We start from the raw sequence: 12,999 nt of genomic DNA, 5'->3' as shown, positions 1-12,999 counted from the left end.
GTGGCATTGCGCACTGCGCCGGCGCAGACAGAAAAAACTCACAGCAGTTTCCAAATACAGAGCCGTATAACGTAACACTTTCCAATGCGCAGGCGCAGACAGAGAAGATTGTCATAATGACAGGCAAAGAGCATCACGGAAGCTGTATAGCGTGTGGATATCAAATGCGCTAGCACTGTAACAGTGATAGCAGATATATTATATTTAGTCTACGGTATAGAAACATAGAGGATATAAAAAGCGCAGTTATCCCAAATTATGCAGTAGATCACTAGATTTGACCATCGCATACCGTCACAACAATAAGGGACATATAATATACTAGATCGCAAAGCGCGAACACGCAGCCATTTCTGGATATACGGCTATATATCATAGCAACAGATAGTTATTACAGTCACAAATGGGGCGGCATCAGAGAGGCTTTTTAACGTAATAGTAGCCAAATGCGCTAACGCAGAGGCAAAAATCGCCACAAACGTAACATATATATATATTTTATTTAGTCCACAGTGTATAAACACAGAAAATAGAATGTAAGCGCAACTATCCTGAACTAATTGCAATGTTGATCAATATTGTATAGGCACAAACACACATCGCCACAACAATAGAAGGTATATATTGCACAAGATCACGGCCTGCAGACACACAGCCATATCAAAAGGTATGGCTGTATGCCATACCAATCCACACTGCACTAACGTGCCTGGTTGTCACAATAAAGTGAATGTATAGATACCATTGAAAATACAAGCACTGGCAAAAAATGCATTAACAGAGAGAGATTTGCACTCTCCAGATATCAAACTGTCATAATGAAAGTAAAATTTGAATTTGCAGGTAAGATGCTAGGCAAGATGCGCATAAAAGTTTGAGCATACTAGGAAAAATAATTGCCCTCAAAAGGGCAAATATGCTAATCAAAAAATATGGAAAGGCAAAAAACAAACTCAAAAAACCTTTATGAAATAATGGAATCCATAAATACAAAGGGTAAATAAGACCCCACAATCATAGTCGTATTGATGAAAGGACTTGTTTCCCCGATTGGTACAGTACATGAACCAAACAGAGGAAGATAATACACCACAAGCTCCACCCCTTTTGAAAATTGTAAGTCGGACTTATACTACAAAATATTTCATTTTATTTTAGTCTATTCATAAAGTAGAACAGACAGAGATAAAACTCCACAAGCTCCACCCCAGAGTCAGCACTTACTGGACCTCCAAGAGTTTAAACAATCAGAAATTCTTTATCCATATATAAGTACAGATGACATTAACATTAACATCCAAAAGACATGTAAGGACACGATATGAAACTTGTATAGATATACCAGTGACAAAATCCATCTGACACAAAAATTCCGGTGACACATAAACTCGAGTCAACTCCCACCACCCCAGAAATAAGTTGGCATATGAGGGTACATATCTCGCACCCATCGCAGTCCCAGACACCTGCATGTAGAACTAATGAGGCGCGAATCCAGATGGATTTTTGATCTTCGGAGTCGGTCTCCTTTGGGATTAAATGAGGAGCTGTTATTCACTGGTTATTATAAACAAATCTGACTTATCAGGCAATTAAGTTCCTCTCCCTCCTTGTCTTTGTCTACAGGTCCCCGATTCAGCATCTTGGGGTAGAATTGTTTGGACCTACTACCCCTGTTGGCTTTCTCCTTGCCTCAGTTTACATACTCCATGTTTACTATACTTCAGTATTTTTGTGGATCAAGTCTCTTCTTGGATTTTCCTACTGTGAATTCAACCTTCCATCCCTTTTTTTGGTTGGACTTGTTCAAAGAAAGCTTTACCCTTGAAGATATCTGGATACCAACATGGACCTAATGTGATTTCTTTATTTTGTATTTCGGACATGTTCGATCTAACGTTTTATGCTCTCATAGCATTTCTTTATATCTATACACGTTTCATATCGTGTCCTTACATGTCTTTTGGATGTTAGGGTTAATGTCATCTGTACTTATATATGGATAAAGAATTTCTGATTGTTTAAACTCTTGGAGGTCCATTAAGTGCTGACTCTGGGGTGGAGCTTGTGGAGTTTTATCACTATCTGCTCTACTTTATGAATAGACTAAAATTGAGGGCAATTATTTTTCCTAGTATGCTCAAACGTTTATGCACATCTTGCCTAGCATCTTACCAGCAAATTCAAATTTTACTTTGATTATGACAGTTTGATATCTGGAGAGTGCAAATCTCTCTCTGTTAATGTATTTTTTGCCAGTGCTTGTATTTTCAATGGTATCTATACATTCACTTTATTGTGACAACCAGGCACGTTAGTGCAGTGTGGATTGGTATGGCATACAGCCATACCTTTTGATATGGCTGTGTGTCTGCAGGCCGTGATCTTGTGCAATATATACCTTCTATTGTTGTGGCGATGTCTGTTTGTGCCTATACAATATTGACCAACATTGCAATTAGTTCAGGATAGTTGCGCTTACATTCTATTTTCTGTGTTTATACACTGTGGACTAAATAAAATATATATGTGTTACGTTTGTGGCGATTTTTGCCTCTGCGTTAGCGCATTTGGCTACAATTATGTTACAAAGCCTCTCTGATGCCGCCCCATTTGTGACTATAATAACTATCTGTTGCTATGATATATAGCCGTATATCCAGAAATGGCTGCGTGTTCGCGCTTTGCGATCTAGTATATTATATGTCCCTTATTGTTGTGACGGTATGCGACGGTCAAATCTAGCAATCTACTACATAATTTGGGATAACTGCGCTTTTTATATCCTCTATGTTTCTATACCGTAGACTAAATATAATATATCCGCTATCACTGTTACAGTGCTAGCGCATTTGATATCAACACGCTATACAGCTTCTGTGATGCTCTTTGCCTGTCATTATGACAATCTTCTCTGTCTGCGCCTGCGCATTGGAAAGTGTTACGTTATACAGCTCTGTATTTGGAAACTGCTGTGAGTTATTTCTGTCTGCGCCGGCGCAGTGCGCAATGCCACGTCACTAAATGCATTGGCAGAGAGTGAAAATCTCTCCCTGTTAATGGATTTTTTGCCAGTACTTGCATTTTCAATGGTACCTATACATTCACTTTATTGTGACAATTAGGCACGTTTGTGCAGTGTGGATTGGTATGACATACAGCTGTAATTTTTGATATGGCTGTGTGTCTGCAGGTCGTGATTTTGTGCAGCATATACCCTCTATTGTTGTGGCGATGTGTGTTTGCGCCTATACAATATTGATCAATATTGCAATTAGTTTAGAATAGTTGCACTTACATTCTATTTTCTCTGTTCATACATTGTGGGCTAAATATAAAATATATATGTGTTACTTTTTCGCCAATTTTTGCCTTGGCGCTGGCGCATTTGGCTACTATTACGTTACACAGCCTCTCTGATGCCGCCCCATTTGTGACTATAATAACTATCTGTTGCTATGATATATAGCCATATATCCAGAAACGGCTGCGCGTTCGCGCTTTGCGATCTGGGACATTATATGTCCCTCATTGTTGTGACGGAATGTGATGGTCAAATTTAGCGATCTACTACATAATCTGGGATAGCCGCGCTTTTTATATCTTCTATGTTTCAATATAATACATCCGCTATCACTGTTATAGTGCTAGCGCATTTGATATCCACACGCTATATGGCTTCTTTGACACTCTTTGCCTGTCATTATGGCAATCTTCTCTGTCTGCGCCTGCGCATTGGATAGTGTTACGTTATACTGTTCTGTACTTGGAAACTACTGTGAGTCATCTCTGTCGGCGCCTGCGCAGTGGGCAGTGCAACGTCACACTGCTCTGAACCCGGAAATCATCATGAGTCACGGATTACATCCAGCTCCTTGGCGTGTCTGTGAGTCCTGGCCTCCATTGCGGCTAATTAGGCATGTCGCCGCAGCTGCTATACATATTCGCTGATTATCTAGTATATTTATATGAGTGTAATAGACCGACCTTTCAGCCCCTGACGAAGCCACAAGGCGGTGGCGACACACGTCGGGCACTCCACAAGCTCCCCCCATGTAAGTGGTATTACATTGGGACTATGCATGCAGGATCCAATATTTGCTTTATCAGCTTAATGGGCTACATTTCATTTATCATATCCCATATAGGTTGTTGAATCCTCTTGTATTTCATGTTTCACTCATTTATATGGCTCTTTTTTGTGTGCATCTTTACAGCCTATAACCGCCTTATTGTAATAGAAAGGTACATCTTTGATAAAGTAATATTGTTGTAGGGTTGTTATTGTACATTTTGCACATTTTAGAGCCATCTGTATATGTTCCTACCCACTGGAGGAAGTCTTGTTTGGCTCTATTATGAGCCCTGTGCTTTGTTCATGTCATTTTATGACTTTAAAATGTTTTTATAAGGTTTTTGTCTACCTTTTAATGGATAACTGAAAAGATTTTCAGTCAGCCATTAAAAGGTATCAGTCACTGAAGACTCTCAAATCTTAATATTTTTCTGTCTCTGGCAAACACGGTGCAATGATTTATATCTTTCATGCACCATATTTTGTGCCAGAAGTCAATTGTGTTAAGTCACTGTTTTAGCATTACAAAGTAACAGGACCCAATAAGTAAAAGAAATATAGTAAATGCCAATTCATTTGTCGTTTGTGCCAGAAATCTGATGTAAAACAGTTTGAAATGTTCCAAAATTTGTACAATTTGTAGTTGCGCAAAAAATGTTGCAAGCGTTTGACATTGTTGCTCCACATCTATCTGCTTATTGAAAAGTGGGCGGGGAATACAGAAGGGGCATGATGGTGCTGGACCGTACAAATGCTTCTTAAATTATGATATAAAAATGTTGTAAAGTAAGACAGAAACTTACTCATTCATGGTTGGAATACATTTCTGAGGCTGAGCACTCAGCAGCTGAAATATGCAGCAAATTCATTTAGAGGTGGATGTCTCTTTATTGAATTTGATACATCTTAATCTAGTGCACTATTTTAGAAAGACCGGTATCTAAAAAATGTTGATGAAATGTCCCCTTAGACTTCATCCTAATGAAGTTTAATGGAAAGGGAACCTGTCAGCAGGTTTTCACATGGAAGCAGTGGTATGGCCGTATAGATATTTCTGCAATAATAAAAATTATCCTTTTTTGTAAAGATCCAGTTTTCCAGTAATGAGAAATTTAGTGTAGAAGCCATATGCAAATAAGTGTGGAAGTACACTGGAAATATGTCAGTGCACTTGTACTACTTTATGCATGTAAAAAGTTTCTTCATTTCTAAAAATTGGCGCAAAATGGAATCAAATAGACCACATAATATTCAGTAGGCCCCTCTGATTCATATTGCATTAATTATGCAACTGATCCCTTTTGCACATGAATTCTCTTTGTCTGCTCCTCAAAATGGAACAAACTAATGGAATTTGCAAACAGTAAGGTTTATGTAGGGTGCTTTCTGTCCATAATGAAGGAAGTGACAAGTCATTCAGAGTTGGTTAAGAGATCTTTTCTATACAAGCTGATGCAAATTGTATGGGTATGTGTTACCGCCACGGCCGGCCGCACTGACGCCGCTCCTCGGGTCTCCCCCGTTGGTGATGTGGGGTCACGTTGGGTGCATCCGGGCTTGCGTACCTATCGGGGCGTCCGCGATCCGTGTCTGTGCCATGTGCCTCCTTAGGCTGCAGGCGCACGCTTGCTTAGTTCCATTGTTTGGTTTCCAGGTGACCCGACCCAGAAGTGCTCTCCTCCTCTGTGTCTGGCATCAGTATTTCAGGTGCTCTCTCTCTCACATCGGCACCTGGTGATTCACTCGGGTGCATACCCTGTACTGATGTGTCTCAGGTCCCAGCGCTCTCCCCAGGATGCATGCTTTGCTTTCTCTCATATCTCCAGTATTTACGCTCTCTGCTCTGTCCTGGTCTCCTGTACTTTACCCTGTGCGTGCCCAGCTGTGTCCAGGTCTCCTGTACATTATCTGGTACACGCACTGCTCTATTCTGGTCTCCTGTACTTTATCCTGTGCGTACTCTTCTCTGTCCTGGTCTCCTATACTTTACCCGGTGCATGCTGTGCTCTGTCCTGGTCTCCCGTACGTCACCCGGCACCCTCTCAGCTCTGCCTTGATCTCCGTCACATTTCCCAGTGCACAACCTGCGCCGCCTTGGTCTCCGTCTCCTACTAGCTGGTCTCTGGTACTAGCCATTGTGGTGTGCCTACCCCCTGGGCCTCTTCCTAACACTCCCTGTATAGGGGGAAGTTCCACCTGGTCAGCTTGCCCGGGACCAGTCGGTCCTGTGATCTAGTGAGTCCACTCTAGGAACCATGACAGTATGAAAGATTGGTAATATGACCGCCCAATCCTCATGCAGTTTGCATACTCTCTGCAGCACATCTTGTGTTTACACAGGGAGACATGATGATGATAATAATAATAAATTTTATTTCTATAGCGCCGACATATTCCACAGCACTTTACATTTCGGAGGGGATTTGTACAGACAATAGACATTACAGCATAACAATAATCGCAAAGATTATAACAAATACCAAGAGGAATGAGGGCCCTGCTTGCAAGCTTACAGTCTATGAGGAAAGAGGTTGACACGAAAGGTGGGTGGTAACAGTTGCCCTGATTGTATGGACCAGCCATAATGTTAAGTGTGTAACAGTACAGACACAGAGGGCTAATGGATGCATAAAGCATGTGGGAACATGATGCGGGGAACCCGGTTATGGTAAATCTTTTGGCTGTGCCACACAGGGATAGATTAGGTTAATGTGTTGAGGCGATAGGCCAGTCTGAATAAATGCATTTTCAGGGCACGCTTAAAATTGTGTGGATTGGGGACTAATCATATTGACCTGGGAAGTGCATTCCAAAGAATTGGCGCAGCACGTGTAAAGTCTTGGAGACGGGAGTGGGAGGTTCTGATTATTGAGGATGCTAACCTCAGGTCATCAGCAGAATGGAGGGTGCGGGTAGGGTGGTATACTGAAACAAGGGAGGAGATGTAGGGTGGTGCTGAGCCATGGAGGGCTTTGTGGGTGAGGGTAATAAGTTTATACTGAATTCTGGAATGCATGGGTAGCCAGTGTAATGACTGGCACAAGGTAGAGGCATCGGTGTAACGATTGGTGAGGAATATGATCCTGGCTGCAGCATTCAAGACAGATTGGAGAGGGGAGAGTTTGGTAAGAGGGAGACCGATTAGAAGAGAGTTACAATAGTCAAGACGAGAATGAATAAGAGAAACAGTAAGAGTTTTTGCAGAGTCAAAAGTAAGAAAAGGTCGAATTCTAGAAATGTTTTGAGGTGCAGATGACAAGAGCGAGCCATTGATCGAATGTGGGGGGCAAAGGAAAGCTCGGAATCAAGTATGACCCCAAGACAGTGGGCATGTTGCTGGGGAGTAATAGTGGAGCCACACACATAAATGGCAATATTGGGTATAGGTACATTAGTAGAGGGAGGAAACACAAAGAGTTCAGTCTTTGACAGGTTCAGTTTCAGATATAGTGAGGACATGATGTTAGACACAGCGTTTAGACAATCGCTGGTGTTTTCTAGAAAGGCTGGCATGATGTCAGGAGAAGAAGCGTATAATTGGGTGTCATCAGCATAGAGATGGTACTGGAAACCAAATCTACTGATTGTTTGACCAATAGGGGCAGTGTACAAGGAGAAGAGGAGGGGGCCTAGAACCGATCCTTGAGGAACCCCAACAGTAAGGGGAAGGTGAGAGGAGGAGGAACCGGCAAAAGATACAGTAAAGGAGCGGTCAGAGAGGTAGGAGGAGAACCAGGAGAGAATGGTGTCCTTGAGACCAATGGAACGGAGCATAGTGAGGAGGAGCTGATGATCCACAGTGTCGAATGCTGCAGAGAGATCCAAGAGAATTAGCATGGTGTAATGACCATTTGATTTAGCTGTTAGTAGATCATTAGAGACTTTAGTGAGGGCAGTTTCAGTAGAGTGTAAGGAGCGGAAACTGGATTGGAGAGGGTCGAGAAAAGAGTTATCAGAGAGATAGCGGATAAGACGGGAGTGGACCAGACGTTCCAGAAGTTTAGAGATGAAGGGAAGATTAGAGACATGTCTATAGTTAGCGGCACAGTTTTTGTCAAGGGATGGTTTTTTAAGTAGTGGATGTATGATGGCATGCTTAAATGAGGAGGGAAAGATACCAGAAGAGAGAGGTTAAATATTTTAGTTAGGTGAGGGGTGACAGCAGGAGAAAGGGACTGGAGGAGATGTGACAGAAATGGGTCACTGATGCAAGTGGTTGGGCGAAAAGATGCAAGGAGCCTGCTCACTTTTTCTTCTGTGACTGGTTCAAAATCAGAGAGTGAGCTAGATGCAGTGGGGGAGGGAGTACAGTGCATGGTATGAGGTGATTGGGAGATAATTTCCTGTCGAATCTGGTCAATTTTTTCTTTGAAGTAATTGGCTAGATCGTCAGCTCGGAGCTCCGTGGTTGGGGCCTGTACTCTTAGGTTGAGTAGACCTGATGCCAATTACCATGATTTTAGACTGTATAAACTATCCAGACAGCCTACAGACATGCAATTTGCTTGTTTGCCTCCTGTTCGCTGCCCTGTTTACGCTTACTGAGAATGAGCATTTTCACAAATGCTTGATCAGCTCGTTATCCACCCATGTAAGACTGTTTTGCAATGTTCATGTTCCAGTACCCAAACCATAGTGTTGATTGATCCATATAAACCCTTGCTGGACACAATTAACTTGTTTCTCTGCATAGAGTAGACTGTGAGCCCTCGCGGGCAGGGTCCCCTCTCCTTATGTACTTGTGTGTCCCTTGTCTTACACATGTTTATTATACTTCCCCTTTTCACATGTAAAGCGCCATGGAATAAATGGCACTATGTAAATGCATAATAATAATAATAGAGGATAACATCAGGTCACAATTTTAAATTCTAACTTTCACTATGTTGTAGAAAAGATCAAAAATTGTGCTGTAAGATGCATATAATAAGAGATCATACAATCAGTATGTTTACAGCCATAGACATTTGATGTGATGGCTCAGGGCTTCATGTGAGGAAAAGCTGTACTACTGGTGGAGTGAAATCAGTTAGCACCTGACTGCTATCCTAATTGCAACAGCCTATACTGGCGTTTATTGGCCAGGATTACTGAGGCATTTCTAAGCACTTGCTAATTCCCATTTCCATAGATAAGGAACATTAAGCCAAAGCCTATATTCAGCTATCCAGCTGTAAATTACCTGTGCTACATTGGAGAAAAATAATGCTCTAAAGTGAGCTGTGGTAACCACTCTTCATTAAAGTTCTCATGTTTTTTTAAAAAAGTTATTACTACTTAAAAGAGGTACTGGAAAGATTGTACTAGGGATCTTAAAAAAAAAGGAATTTGTTATATAGTGGTATTATCAGAATTGTCCACAGTATCTTTTTACATAATGTGGTAGATCGGCTCACTCAGCTGTACACGGAGGTACACACAGAACACTGTATCTTTAAAAACTTACTTTGGGTTATTATAGGTAGCATAAACCAAGGTGTACTAAAACAAATACTACTGGGAAAAACAGGAAAAGAAAACATAATGGTAGTATAAAGCACAGTCCTTCAGAGAACGGGGTTCCTCACGTTCACCGTTAGCAAAACACACATGGTCCAGGTTGGTTCCAGCACAACCACTCCTCTCCAAACACTGAACAATTGCTGCCTCTGGAGACCAGCTACTTAAGCCCCAGACCACACCCTAGGGTGGAGGTAAGGTGAACAACCTCCCACCTGCTCTATGGATGTCGACATAAAACCCAGCCCATTATACAAATTAGCTGTTAACCCTTCACAGCACTTAGTGTGCTGGAGGAAAATCTCTGGGTTTTATATCACTGACGCCGTTAAGCGCAGTGAAACATATCTCCTCTCTAGCACTTTACCAGTGACTTTGTCACAACAGGTATATTGGGCCATATGGCACAGCTCCGGGCGAGGGCCTTTTCAGATGAACACATCACATATGATAGAAGATATTAAAGATCTGAGATATCTAATCATTTGCGTTTGTCAGTTTTAACCAGTTTGCCAAATGCAGTATATTTCTCACAGGGCGGCTGCATCGTTTCTGCCAGCTTGCACATAAACAGAAATTATCCATATGGTGACTGGTGAGTTGTGCAGTGTTAACTTTATTCATGCAACACAGTGATTAAGTTATACTGACGGGACAGTTTCTTATGTGTTTCCATTAGAAAATCAATTAAGGTTACAAACATAGACCAGATTACTCCTATTCCTTAATTGGGATGCGCTCTGTACTAATCTTTTGCAGGTTAATGCCTTTTTGAACACAACTGCACTAGTATACCTACCATCTATGTATTATCTGATCTATCTATGGGATTTTTCTACCTCTTTTCACCTTATTCAATACTTTCGTTGTCAGACTGCATTTTGCGGCTAGTCACTTGACCTGTTCTCTGATCGATAGGTGCTATTAGGTCACTTGACATTTTTCTTATCCTCTATTGTGCTGCTTAACACCTTATTTATTTTTTGGATCAACCACTGAGTCTTTATCTAGGTACATATTTTGCTACCTATTGATCCTTACCGCAATCCCAGTTTTATGCCTTGGCTTATTTATTCTACATATATATTTTTAAATAGTGCATTTATGTCTGATACTATATATACCCAGCTTTATGCGAATACCTGATATTTTCATCTGTCTGCTTTATTTTGGTATTATAGTTATAGAAGATTTTCCTGTTTATTAGAATCTGTGTATTCAGTCTCTTTTTATTTGTTTTTAGTTGGTATGTTATTTAATTATTAGAAATGTACTCTTATTATATGGCCTCTGTACTCCAATTTTTGTAGGTTTAGCTAACTTTACGGAGGGCTTTTTATCTTGGTCAGATTTAGATATTTATTTCTGAATTAAGTGTTTAATAATAATTCAGAACCATGGACAGGGTCTGGGACATACAGACATTCCTGGTTATGAAGAATAGAGATTTGTCTTAGAAAACATATTTCAAATATATGCTTAAGGATTTTAAAGGGAACTTGTTATATTGCACATGCAGTCCATTCTATGGGCAGCAAAATGATATATCCGGTAGGTTTGTTAGAAAATATTCAGTATAACTTTTATTTTATTAATTGAAATCCCTGATGTTTGTATGAATTTGAGTCCATTGGGTGGTCGTATTCAGTATTTAGTAGAATTTCATGGAAAACATGAATCCGCTCGCATGACATGACAAGGAAATGCAATAAAAAAATAAATGTTTGAAAATATTACTTAATACAGTATGTGATAGGGTTGTTGGAGCACAACTTGTCAACTCAACAGTAGATCACTGATTTCAGCTAAGTTCAAATCCAGATAATTGTGTGAACTGCATAATAGAAATCACTTTCAAGATAAAGAGAAATATTAATTAAAGGGAATTTGTCAGTGGCTTTTGTTATGTAATCTGAGAGCGGCATGATATGGGCGATAAGACCCTGATTCCAATGATGTGTCACTTACTGGTCTTCATGCTGTTTTTTTTATTTTTGATAAAATCAAATGTTTTTGTCATGATCCAGGATGGGATTTCGCTTTGACTTTGGGTTAATTGTGCTGCCTCTCTCTGGCAGCAGGAGGCTATTTAGTGCTCACTGGACCTGGGTCCGGTGTCAGTTATACTCCTGCCCTCGGCTGAGTTAAGTGACCTCTTGTATACGTGTGCCTTGTGCCTGATATCTTGCTTGCTTGTTCGGTTGTGATCTGGTTCTGTCCCTGTTACGAGTTCTGCCTGACCCTCTTGTACTGCGCTACCTCTCGTGTATGACTCTCTGCTTGTGACCCGACTCCTCTCTGCTCGTCCCCTTGGTACCACGTCGCCCTCTTGTGTATGACCTTTGGCTCTGTCTGACTACCCGTCTGTTTGTCCCTCCTGTACCTCGTTTGCCCGTACTGCTGTGACCTCTGTTTTGCCTGACTCTGAGTTGTTGTATGGTGCCCTGTCCTATCTGAATACAGGACGCTAAGCCCCGCCCCCTTGCAGTCACATGACCATAGGTCCCGTGCAGACTATTCAGTTTGTGTCCGCAGGTCCTATGCCTCTTTACTTTCCAGCGCTGACTGGACCCTGACACTATTAGCCTGAAGTACGCATGGTCACCTCTGCTGCCCGTCTCTACAGGTAACTTTCAGCACTGCTTCTGTACTCAAGACACGCGCACTGGCTCTATGAGCAAGTGCAGTGCGGTGTCTCTGACATTATAACTGACCCATGCCATTTTTTTTTCTCTGCTCCCATTCACCTGTGTGTGTGATGGATCCTATGCACACTCTTTCTGAGCAGGTTAAGCATCTGACGCAGATGTCTCAGAAACTCTTTGGAGAACAAAGAGTCCTGGCTCAGTCTCAGCAGCTGATCGCCGACACTGTGCAGGGAGTTCTTTCATGGGGGCTCGGGATGTTACATTAATTTCCCCTTAGTCTCCAGTGAAGTTACCAGATACCTTTTCTGGAGATAAAAATGACTTCAGAGTTTTCAAGGAAGGCTGTAAGCTTTTTTTTTCCTTAAGACCACACTCTTCTGGGGATGAAAGTCAGAGAGTGGGGGTCATTATGTCTCTGTTAAGGGGAGCCCCCCAAGCTTGGGCTTTCTCCCTTCCTACCACGGCCCCTGAGCGTTTGACTGTGGATGCATTTTTTGAGGCCCTGGGGCATATATATGATGAGCCTGATCGGGTGCGTATGGCTGAGTGCAGGCTGATGAATGTTTGCCAGGGGAAACACTCAGCCGAGTGGTTTTGCTCAGAGTTCAGACGCTGGGCTGCTGAGGTCTGCTGGAACGACGCCGCTCTCCAGGGGTTGTTCCGTAGAGGCCTGTCTGAGCATCTGAAAGACGCCTTCGCTCTCCACCCCCCACCTGATGCCCTGGAGGAAGCTATGACACAGGCCGTCCGAATGGATCGCAGGTTACGGGCAAGGGG

The 12,999-nt window shown here is 41.9% G+C and overlaps 2 long non-coding RNA genes across 3 annotated transcripts in view; one reads left to right on the top strand and one right to left on the bottom strand.

The window, feature by feature from the left end:
• The window catches only part of LOC141090203 (uncharacterized), an 88,736-nt gene that overhangs the window by 10,195 nt on the left and 65,542 nt on the right, over positions 1–12,999 (bottom strand). The window lies entirely within an intron of this gene.
• LOC141090221 (uncharacterized) overlaps positions 3,848–12,999 on the top strand; it is a 117,925-nt gene continuing 108,773 nt past the window's right edge. For both annotated transcript variants that reach the window (XR_012232397.1, XR_012232396.1), the window contains exon 1: positions 3,848–4,055. This is a non-coding gene — a long non-coding RNA (uncharacterized lncRNA). The remainder of the gene's footprint in view (positions 4,056–12,999) is intronic.

The sequence above is a fragment of the Dendrobates tinctorius genome, unplaced genomic scaffold (assembly GCF_039654945.1).
Source record: "Dendrobates tinctorius isolate UK_male_01 unplaced genomic scaffold, ASM3965494v1 ptg000008l, whole genome shotgun sequence".
Taxonomy (NCBI): domain Eukaryota; kingdom Metazoa; phylum Chordata; class Amphibia; order Anura; family Dendrobatidae; genus Dendrobates; species Dendrobates tinctorius.
Note: the sequence above shows the minus strand (reverse complement) of the source record. Positions and strands in the feature narration are given on the sequence as shown.